At 31.5% G+C, this 12380-nt stretch overlaps 1 protein-coding gene across 3 annotated transcripts in view; it reads left to right on the top strand.

The window, feature by feature from the left end:
• Positions 1–193: 193 nt before the first annotated feature.
• Positions 194–12380, top strand: part of LOC143235043 (putative nuclear hormone receptor HR38) — a 34978-nt gene continuing 22791 nt past the window's right edge. For 2 of the 3 annotated variants that reach the window (XM_076472789.1, XM_076472790.1), the window contains exon 1: positions 194–686. The gene's annotated coding sequence lies outside the window, so the exon portion shown is untranslated. The remainder of the gene's footprint in view (positions 687–12380) is intronic. The other variant, XM_076472791.1, reaches the window with a different exon arrangement.

Here is a 12380-nt window from a genome sequence, read left to right as displayed (position 1 = left end):
AACAGTCAGATGACGCCAATGGCCTTGTTGACTTGACAACCTTTTGGGCTTCACAGGATAAGTTGTTATGGCAACGAAGCTCAGCATGCGTCACTCTTCCGTCATGTAACGTAAGATACAGTGGCGCGAAGTGAAATCAAGGTGGCTCATGAGCCAACTGGCACCAGTCCGTAAACATACTTGGTATAAATGAGTAAGAAATGGCCCAAATCAGTCCTCTTTTCGTGTTCCTTCGTAGAAACAGGTCGTGGTGTACCCGTTTTATATACGGATTCAGGACTTCAACTTCCACACCTCACGTGCAGCATTTAAAATTTATATTAATTAGAAAGTTGAAGAGAAAACTTAGGTTACATCTATTGTTTGTGGCTTCCCGTCGTTGACATAATACTAATAATTATTTTCATAATGCCCCAAAGTAGTCAGTTATCTGTCAACAGCTTTCTCCATTATCACCTAAAAAGTCAGTATCGATATTTTATTATTTCATCGATGATGGTTGATGTTATACAATATCTTATACGAGTGTTATACAACGGTGTAAAAAGTTGTGGTCTAAATAAGCTTTGGTGGCAAATTATATGATAAAACATTATCTTGTTTAAGGATAAGAGAAAGAAAGGTGTGCAGTTATGTGTTCGGATTTTAAACTATGGATTACTGTTAAAAAGGATTAAAATGAAGAGGTAAGTACCATGATAGTATTATTCAAATATGTACGATAAAGAGTCTTATTTGAAATACGTTCAAATAACAAACAAAACTGAATTTTCGGGGCCTAATCAAATAAGATAATTTAGTGTGTTTTTATAATAAACAAAACGTTATGAAAAATAAATTACTCTAATTAATAAAATGGATTAATCTTTATTTGTAAAAAAATCCTGTTAAATAAATTTAAGTGCGTGCCGTGAACTCTACGAAAAAGTATTAATTATACAAAAATTACAAATTTGATTCTGGCGGCTTACATAAATTAAACATCGAAACAAGATGTAAATTTATGAACTACGAAATCAAATCTAAAAATATAAAGAAAATATATTATGTATCTATATGTTTTTGTATAGCGGTATTCATATGGAAAAGTATTTTTATGCTTTTAATCTTTTATGGGTCACAGTTTTACTTAGAGTAGGACTAAAGTTATAGAAATTTTAAGTCGTGAACAAGTCTTCGATAGTATAGAAGTCTAGAAGTTTCTTTACAATAAGTTGTGCTAGAAGAAATGTGGGACTAAGCTGCTCAAAACTAATCTTTTCGTCCCCCACTGGTACAGCGGTAAGTCTACAGATTTACAACGCTAAAGTCAGGGGTTCAATTCTCCTCTGCGGTCTCAGTAGATAGCCCGATGCGGCTTTGCTATAAGAAAACATACGCGCACTAATCTATCCCTTATTTCCCTTCATTTAAAGGGAAGTGGCTTATAATGATATAAATTCATCTGTACTCATAAAGATGTTCGTGACGATTTTGCTTCTTGTAATACCACTTGTGTGACTGATTTAACTTCATTGGAAGTAAAGTTGTTTGATTATCAACAAAATAAGACAAATAAGTTAGATGTGCTTAGAAACATAATGAACTTGTTTGATTGTACAATCCCCTTTCCGTATAAATGAGATTTAACATCTATGATATCTTCCGAAACTAGCTTAATTTCTCATGCGTCAATGATTAGACGATCTAAGTTGTATTTCTTTCAGTATGCTGAATTAAAACTGCTAAAAATGAAGGTTGAAGTAACATTCAACTGTGATATTTGCTGCTTCCAGTTTTTAAACGACTGATTCTGTGATTATAAATATTTTGAAAATGTTCATATCGTTAATGCAAAATAATTTTATTAAATAACTTATACGAAAAAAACATTTTGTGATGTATCATACAATAAGGTAATGCGTTGAAAATATATCACGCACACAAAAACTTGCTTTCGGAATAATGAATAAAACGATATATATATATGTTACGTTCGCTATCATGAGAAATGAACTTAAATTTAGGCTTAATCTGCAAGTTTAAACATGTTTTTATTTTGATATATCTAATAAATTGCGATAAAATAAATAAATAAAAGGTATGCTGCGTTATATATTCTTTTTGCAACAATTTCTAATTTTGTTTAAAAATGTTAGTTGGTGTCGTGATATAATCTATTTAGGTCATTACTTTCATATAAATAGACGTTGGCAAATGTATGTTATAAAAATTGTTATGCTTTTAAGCCTATTTTTATTAGTTTCCTGATTATTCAAAAAGTACTCAATAAATTATGCATTGTAATTATGATGAAGAGCATATTGTGACATAAATTTCGAACAAAAACTTAAAAAAAGTTCAAACTTATGAACAACTTATGATATTAACATTTTTACATATTCTTTTAACCTTTGTTCAAGATGTTTCTAGGAGTTGAGCTAAATATAGTATCCTTCAGTTTACGACAGTTGCTGTGATCATGGCTGCTAAGCTGCGCACGGAAACCTAGCAGAAACGTCATATCACTTGACGTCGTAAATGGATAAGTTGTGCTTGCGAAGGTTGGGTTCTGTTCACTTTATAAGACTTCGGAGTAAGTTAGTCATGTCAAAAAGGACGGTACTTCTAAAAGGACAGCATATGTTTATAGAAATAAATTACTAAATCGTTTTAAAACAGTGGATAACTACTTCAAAGAATATGTACTCATATATACTCGATTTTTTTGTTTTCCAAAAAGTCACTTATATTATACATTCTTCATTTCCTGATTGTCCACTGGTGAGGCGGTGGTAGGTTTCCAGATTTAGAGCTCTTGTATGCGGGGTTCGATTCACACAGTGGACAGAGCGCAACTAACCCATTTTGTAACTTTGTTAAATAAACAGTATGAACATTTTTTATTAATGCATTAACTCACACATCTATAATTTATTTATGAAGCTAAACAGATTTGAACGAAATACCAAAAATAGTATTATTGTAATTACCCTTTTCATGGGACATTAATTTTACATCTACATATTTAAAAATGTCTGAGGTAAATTCAAGTAAAGCCTGATTTAAAACTTATAAGAAAATTAGGCAGAGGCCAATCAAAATACTATCTGTTCGATGTCTCTATACTAAAATCATTATTACACATTTGATAAATTATATATACATACATGGCGTCAGAACAAGCATTGGTACTCAAATATATATAATGACTTTTGGAAGAAAGAAATTCCATTTGTAGTCACAAATGGAATTTCTTTCTTCCAAAAGTATTGATTCTAAGACTAATGTTGATTTACTTAGTATGTAATGAAAATGTAAATTATATATTGCTATATAAATCAGAATTATTGTTTTTATTCGTCTTTGGAGTACGTGATATTTGTTGTACGAGTCGTGATGTTATTTTCAAGTATAGTTTGATAAATGTTGGATTATGGACAACTCAGATTTCACTGTATTATCTAACGTTTTTCTCATGATTTTGTATTAAATCTAAAATGTTTTATAATAATATTCTATGAAAGAAAAATAACCATAGTTATGGAGAATAAGTAAAATACTATATTTTCTGTTTCTAGACAAATTATCGAAATGTTTTAATTTATTTGTTTTGAGTATTTTTAATAGCTGTCACTAGTTATGAACTGAAATGATAGAACAGAGGTAGCTAGTCAATTACATTGCCAACTCTTGAGCTGGCTTAGTGAGATTTGATCCGTCAGTCTTTTACTGTTATGCCCCAAAAATGTAGAACGCGATTTTGCGGTAACAGGTCACAATACATATGCTAACAACTAGACTACGCCCGACCCATTTAGAATGCAATGATCTAAAAGCACTTATGGAGGAAACCATAGCGACACTTTAATGGACTCTTTCTCTACGAAAGATTATCTTCTACTAGCATGTAGCGTAGTCTGGCGAATAGGATAAACCTAGCTAACAGCTTACTTTACCTACTGAAAGCCTAACCTTACATTTTAGAATCAGATTATGTATAATTTTTATGGTAAATTAACAATTAATAAAAGCTACTGTTTATGAGGTACCTGTAATGATTGAAAGACATCTGTTATCATATCCATCAAAGTCATATAAGAAAAACGTTTTTTATGCATCAAGATACCAATAGTTTTAAAGTATAATTTTATCTTAAGTTTAGTTTGTTTTTATAGTGTACAACAATGATAAAACGATTTTGAAATTCTTAATTCAAGTGATTTTTGTTTTCGTAATATTATGCAAACAGAAAAATACAGGCCTACGTGACACCTTACACTTTGCCGAATTGCGTAAGTGAAGGTTAGACGTTGGACACATCCCAAGATTATTTGAAACTATTTTTAGAAATATCCATTCCCCATACTCTCACTCGTTCATTTCGTGAATTCTATTTTTTCTTCTTGCTGGCAAGGTTTAGATCATTAACATTCTAGAACATTTAATCACACTTGGAGAAAAAAGAAGTGGTGTGGTGATAACACAATCCTAGAAACGTTTCGTTCGATGCCAAGACTTTTTGTTTCTAGTAATTTTAAGTAAGCATTTGTGTATCAATGAATATGCTAAAAAATCCATAACTAATCATCTATACGAGCAAATTTAGGACCTTTTCACAGAAGGTCGCAAAACTCTTTAAAGCAAACAAAAGAAAACACAGAGAAATTTTTCGTTATAGAATATTATAGGCCAAGAATATTTTATATGCGTATTGAAACATTGTAGATGCCATAGTAAAAAAAGACGTTTGGATCAATTATAATTAAATTGGAAAATAATATAAAAGAAGCTGATAGAATGAAACAACGAAAAAAATTATAATTGCATTCACAAATCATAAAAGTTATTTATGACCCTATTTACACCAATTTTTGTTCTTACTACCTGCAATTTCTAAATACGACTAATTTGATGTTAAGTTTAAATCACCTCTATTAAATATGAATTTAATTAAAACAAAAAAAAAACACTTTCACGATAATGCGGACTATTGGACTCAAGCTCACATTGGTTTTTCCATCTAACATCAAGCAATAAACATTTTGAATAATCGTTGCCACGTGTTCAGAAATATTTTATTGATTTTTTTTTCATTTTACAAGCACCCTCTTCCCTGGACTTGGCTGTATTATGAATGCTTATAAAGCTAACAAATCGGGTTTCAATACATGCCATGGACAGAGCACAAATAGCCCATTGCGTAATGTTGAACTGAACAACAAACAAATCATTTTTTATATGCAACAAAAAATTAAAAACAACTCAGTAATAACAAATTGTTAAAATGGTTGGTTTTCTCTGACTACGAAACCAGAATACTGTTAACGTTACTAAACTTTCCATGTTACCCTTAATCATCCACAAAACTTATGGACAACCATTTTATAACTTACTATAGATACTTAATGAAAATATTTTAGATTTTTTTCTGTAAAACCTATTTGAATAAATAAGGTAAGTGTATTAAAGGAGCAAAATTAGATAGGCTTAAGTGTAAAATTTAAAATACCCACATTGTGACTTCTGATAAAAAATGTCCAAGAATAATGACTAAAACACAAACACAAGTACAATTTACACGTTCTAAAATAATTTATGTAATTCATTGATAAAACAAAATTATACTTCAAAATAAAATAATAATAATTAATGATATAAAAAAATGAATTCATATCCAGTAGAAGGTAAACTCACCAATATTTCTGCCTAGATTTTTGTATAGTATTAGGAAACAGAAATATTTAAAATAGGTAACAAATTAAGTTGGTCACTTAACAGCACGTTGTTAAGGACGAATACAGTTATACCTCAGGCTTCTTTGCATTACCATCCTTAGCTTCGCGGAGAAAACAGCAACGCAGGTGGAATTAAATATATTTCGATATCGTGACAGATTTGTTTTGTTTTTACTGATACAGTTTATTTTGTAGTGAAGATTTAAGCTTGCTGTTATGGTGAGTCATATGTTATGTCTTGTTTGGGATAACGTTTCCGATTGCTTTTCCACCGTGGAATGAAGGAGAAGTTATTGATGTTTTACTCATTTTCATGTGAGTGTCTAAAACCATTAAGCTGACGTCAGAAAGCCAGCTGACCAGTATCAACGTCCTTTTGACGTCAATGGTTACGTACTTTGTGGCTACTTCGTTATTAACGGGGAATGACAATTACGTGACGTCAATGGCGGCTAACGTCACAATGGGTCGATTGCGTGACCTGAAACAGATCTCTGTGCGTCACAACTATCGACGTAAGAATTCATCGAACAACTAACATACTAAGATGTGATTGTATACGACGTGTCTCAGTTGTTCTTGAAAATGTGAGCTTGCCATTATTTGTTGTGTGTCGACGGCAGAGAGCAAAGTTGGTGTTTTCTTTTCAGAGGTACACTGTGATATTATATTTTCCCCCATTATATACAAACCTGAAGTATTACGAAACTAACTAGAAATTTTTAGCAAAAGAAATCAATATTTTGATTTATGGACACTAGTTTAGAAAACAACCTCAGTTTGAAAGATCACGTATATTTTATATTATAGTTTAAAAACGCGTAGAATCAGGCTTCAATCAGATACATCGCTTGAATTTCTAAAAATTCGTCATATTTTAGTTTCAACGCAGAAGAAACAACTAGAAAAGAGATGTTTGTTTCAGATAATTCACTAAGAATACCATAAATATTTACTGAATACGAACAAAGAATGTGTCACTTTAGTGATAACACCCCTACCGAAATAGTAGACTCGCAAAGCAAGAAAGTATTGCGGGAAACTAAACAACGTGAGGTGCGCACGAATTGAAGGACGATTCACAACAATCACTTAATAAACATCCAAGTTGATAAACAACTCAGTGATAAAATATAAAAAGAGTTGGACTATCGTAACTACAATAATCATACTATTTTAAAACTATTCTATGTAATAGATCGTACACGCTTTCAGTTACTTTGACTAACTTGCGAAAAAGTATGAACACAAACCATATACACCTGAAACTGTGAAGAAAAATATTAGATAAACATCCTGAAACAATCGAGTAGTTTACATGTATATATATATATATACAGCTCTGAGATATGTTTAGAAATAATTTAATCAATTTGTGCTAGTAATATTTTTCATCAGTTAAATAATATAATTCCTATAAAATTATAACGCAGGCACGTGTAGAAGTTGTGCAAATGAAAAACATTGTTTTATTAGTTAACTCATTTTTGTTTCGTGTTTAATCTAAACTATAATGTCCATAACGTAATGCAGCGCAGGAGATATTTTAACAATTTATATGAAAGTTCCTAGTAAGTACCAAAACTCATAATTTACGGGGCTGTGTTACTTAGTTTCTTCTTTGGAGTTTTATGAATAAGATTCTTCCCCTTACCTTTCAGCCATGCATGCAAAAGAATTATTAACATAACCTTAATAGATTACCCATGTTAATGAATGTTAGAATGTCTTTATTTTCATTTATCTGTATAAATTTATGCAAGGTTCATAAAAAAATTTAGAGACGTTCAACGGACCAATAACATATGTTATTATTATCACCCTCTTAGGTAAACTGTACCACTCAAATTTTCATTATGGCATTCTAAATATTATTATAAGAGACTAAACATGTCAATAAAATGATATTATGTTCTTTATACACACTTTCTGTGTGTGAATTTATATAAACAACTTAAAGATTTAAGGAGAAGTAGAATATGTTATTATCACACTCCCTTATGTAAGCTATTCCACTCAAATGTACATAACGATGTTTTAAATACGATTATAATAAACTACACTGGTAGTTTATATACATAGTGACATTAGCTATTATAGTTTTCAAATTATACTATTTAACAACGTTTCTGTGGCTTAGTGGTTAGCTTGCCAAAACTGTAAGTTCGAGAATTCATTTTTCGCGATCTTGAGTCATTGGATATGGTATAAATGTTACGGTATAGTCCCACTATCAGATCAAACAGGATTAGTTCAAGAGCTGGCAACGGGTCCTTTTGGCTAGCTGTATTTTCTCTGTTTTATCAACAGTAGAAACTTAAGAAGAGCTAGGCTTAAATAGCTTCTTGTGTAGTTTCCGAAACAAACAGTAAAACTTAAATTTTTGTTTCTTTTTATTGTATTTTTGATAAGATTTGATATTATGATCTGTAAAAAAGTAGAATTTCAAAGAGAAGCTTTGAACCATTATTCGTTACTATGAATTTTCGACTTCACGATCTCACAATACTGCCCCCCGCCAGTACAGCGGTAAGTCGATTGATTTACAACGCTAAATTAAGGGTTCGATTCCCCTCGGTGGGCTCATCAGATAGTCCAATGTGGCTCTGATATAAGAAAACCGAACACACACACTCACAATACTAGCGTTACCTGGTGACACACACACACATATATATGCATTTTACAACTGGGCGATTATTGATGAAACTTTGTAGAATGGACGGCAACTGCCTGTTGTGGAGACACAAGTGTAGAGGACGACGTTTCGAAAGTCATTCGTCTTCCAGTCGATTATTCTCTAAACACCTCAATAACCAAACCTTGTTTAAAAAAAAACAAAAACGGTACATATGGTTCTTAATTGATCACAAAACGTCGGAAAGAGTGTAATCTCTCAAATCTCGGTTTGGTTTGCTTTAATCAAGCACAAAGATACACAATGGGCTATCTATGCTATGCACACCATAGGTATCTGCGAGTCCGCAGACATACCGATGTGCCATTAGGGAGGCCTCAAGTTTTTTTTGTTTGAATATAATGCTAAACCTATCAAAAACTGACATTCATCTTGGAATACGCATAAAATTAAGTGTTTCTCGTAAACCGGGATATTTTGTTAACACTTCACTTGAACGAACGTTGAAAAATTTCGCAACCATCTTACAGTACCAGCGCAACATGCAACTATAAACAAATATAATAAATACCACTAGGTAAATATTGTAATCACTATCATTTTTGACAGTTGGTAAACGTTGTAACAGGAAGCTTAAAGATCATCTAAAACCTACAAAACATCTATCAGTACACTGACAGAACAACTAGTAAACAGCTAATATTAGATAATTTAGTGGAATAAAGTATCAAATGTACAAACATCAATACTGATTGCGGAAATACAAAAACTTCAAATTCTGAAAATACTACCCCAAACTCTGACGTCAACGATAGTGTGAAGGGTTTTCATATGCCAATGACTTTTACTGTGGTTACCTGCTGAGTTCCAGAAAATCTCTGCCTTTTTAATTCATGTGTTTGTTCTTGAGCACAAAGATATTCAGTGGTCTATCTGTGTTTTTACCTCCAACGTTCCTTCCAATCGAAGCTCGGCTTTTAATATCGTAAGCCTGCAGACTTAATGCTGAACCAATTAGGGACATTTCTTTTGCCTTACTTGTCTTAATAAGTAAATATTCTGTACAAAAATAAGCAATAGATTTAGGGCTTGTGTTAATCTCAATGATATACATTTGGCTTAATGTATTAAAAATACTTTACTATTTTTCAGATTAACAATAAATATAATGTGCTGAGACAATCGAATTTGAATAACTAAAAACCAAATAATCGAGAAAATACAGATCATTGATAATACTCCTTAACGTTTGTATTTATGTTTAAGTAATACGATATGAAAACAAGTTAACTTAAAGTTATTTTAGGTATATTTGTTAGAGTAACGAATTGTAATGAACATGTTCTTTCTGATCAAATAAAATATTAGAGTTTTGATGTAGTGTTATTTATTTTGTACCAAGCTGTAGTATTATAAAACGTTCTATGTCGCACTTGAAAGATTAAAAATGGATAAATAAATATTGTCTGGAAAACATCTGTGTTTCAAATTTTTTAATTGAACTTGTTCACATTACAAAGTATTGCTGTTTAGTTATCTTTATTGCCTACTAAGACATCCGTATGAAGTTGTACTTCATTTGATTTGTTTGTTGTTAAGAGCAAATCTGTCAGTACTGTCCCAACCACAGTTATCGAAACCCGGCTTTTAGCGTTAAGTCTTGAGACTGAGCCACCTGGAGGTTTGGGGTTGTATATCATTTGAATAAGTTTCATGAAAGCATATTTATTTAAATTTGTGCTTGCAAAAATTCTAAACAATTTAAATAAATTATTAGAGATAAAAACTATCCAATAAGGTATCTGTGCTCTGCCAAGTTTTTTCCTTTATAATTCCGCAGACTTACCTCTATGCCACTGGGAAGCTAAATTTATGAAATTATCTTGCTAAGTAGAATAGAATATGGCATCAGTTAAAAGACAACTATAAATCAACTGCAAAAGGGAATATACTAAATTTGTCAATGAGCAAGGACACCAAAATACTTGCAGTACACAGGAAGCTCGCCAAACCTAAATAACTAGAAGGAGTGTGATAACTTTCCTTCAACTAATGACTCATAAATATTTTTCTTCATGTTAAGTTAAGGAGTGCGTGAGCTTTTGACGTCATTACTTTTCTCTCTCACGTCATCGCATACAGAGGACCTGCCCCCCAACACCTCAAAATACCTTATGACACGGTACACAGAAGAGTTTTTGAGCCGATGCACCAAATGTGGCAAGGACGAATCTCATTGAGAATACTTTATAAATAGAGACTTTTTTATATAGAGTTCTTGAGACCATATTTATAAAGCAGAGCATTTTATCTTTTAATTGCAAGCTATATCGAACTTTTTATCTTCAACTTTCATTATTATTCTTTTTTAGAATTGTTCCTGTTGTTCCTTTACATTGAAAATTTTGATTACTATTTAATATACCATATTTTAACCAAACCGTATTTAAACGTGTTAAAATATAAATCATGTTATTCATCCGCATTAAGATTATCATTAAAAGTTTCCATTCAAAAACACAATAGGCTATTTTCAAATTCCGTCTATGTTGCTATGTTTCCTCTGTAACCCCCCCCCTCCAAATTGAGACTAAATATATGCCGGCATAGCCAAATGAATAGGGTGTTCGAATCGCAATCTGAGGATTGTGGGTTCGAATTCTCGTTTCACCAAACATACTTGCCCTTTCAGCCGTGGGGACGTTATAATGCGACGGTCAGTCCCATTATTCATTGGTAAAAGAGTAGCCTAAGAGCTGGTAATGAATGGCTGTCTACCATCTTGTCTTTTTTTTTTTTCGTTGTTAAATTAGGGACGGCTAGCGCAGACACCCTTCGTGAAGCTTTGCACGAAATTCAAAATAAACAACAGTTAAATATAGTAAAAATCAGTGACTATTTTAAACGTTCAAATTTTTTTATGTGTAATGTTGCTTTACGATTGCAAATTCTTAAAAGGGTGAGCTAATATTCAGATATCTATTTCTGGTGTTTAATCTTGCACTAAGTTGTAATACGACGTTCTAAGAATGTGATAATTAAAACATATAAAGCAGTCACCATCATGTTGTTTCTATTTGCAGTATTGCAAACTTTTTCAAAATTTAAAAAAATATATTTGTATTACAGTACTCATCACAACAATTTAATGCAAGAATTGGAAAGGAATGGAATATCATTTTATATGGTAACTGTAGCGTAGGTAAAGGAATGACATTTTATTTCACATGGTAACTGTAGCGTAGGTAAACACATTCTATAATAACTTTGAAAAGCTAATGTGTTTTTTCATTGATTGGCATAAGTGTATCGCGATAGTGTAAAGCAACAAAAACAGTGAACTAGTTCAACGACTTTCCCATTAGTTGGGATATCTCATACAACCACAAATAAAGTATAGGAGATTATTGTAGAGATTACATGGTTAAATATTCATGATTATTTGAGATTCTTGTTTATCTCCATTTTGAATATATTGTTTTTTTACAAATTAAAATTGTGTTCCTAATTTGTAGATTTTGTTGGTGCATTGGCCTCTGCAGGTTTCATTAGAAAATATACATTCAAGAGTTTTGGGGATTAATTTTCCTACCTGCCAACCTTCATCAGATCAAATATCAAACAAATAATGACCGAGTATGTCACCATAGTTACTTGAAAACCTTTCAATTACGTAGTTCGTTACCACGTCATTACTATACAGCTATGACAAGGAAAAGATGCTAACTTTCTGATACAAGTTCTTACTATACTTTCTTATAAGCCCTTATTAATATATTAAAGATAAAAAGTTACATCATAGCTACATCATAATATTTTTTGTTATAAATATTTCTTGGAATCTCGCAATATTTGTTCCTTAAGTTGAAGGTAAAATACACATAATGGTTAATTCAACATTTTTTGAATCTATTCGATACAACATTTCACCTCTTTTTATACGCATGATTTTTACATTTTTTAAAAATACACAACCTCAGTAATCACGTTGTAGTGAATCATTTTTATAATAAAATCCTTCAGTG

The sequence above is a fragment of the Tachypleus tridentatus genome, chromosome 12 (assembly GCF_004210375.1).
Source record: "Tachypleus tridentatus isolate NWPU-2018 chromosome 12, ASM421037v1, whole genome shotgun sequence".
NCBI classification, from domain to species: domain Eukaryota; kingdom Metazoa; phylum Arthropoda; class Merostomata; order Xiphosura; family Limulidae; genus Tachypleus; species Tachypleus tridentatus.
This window is presented reverse-complemented; position numbering and strand designations above follow the sequence as displayed.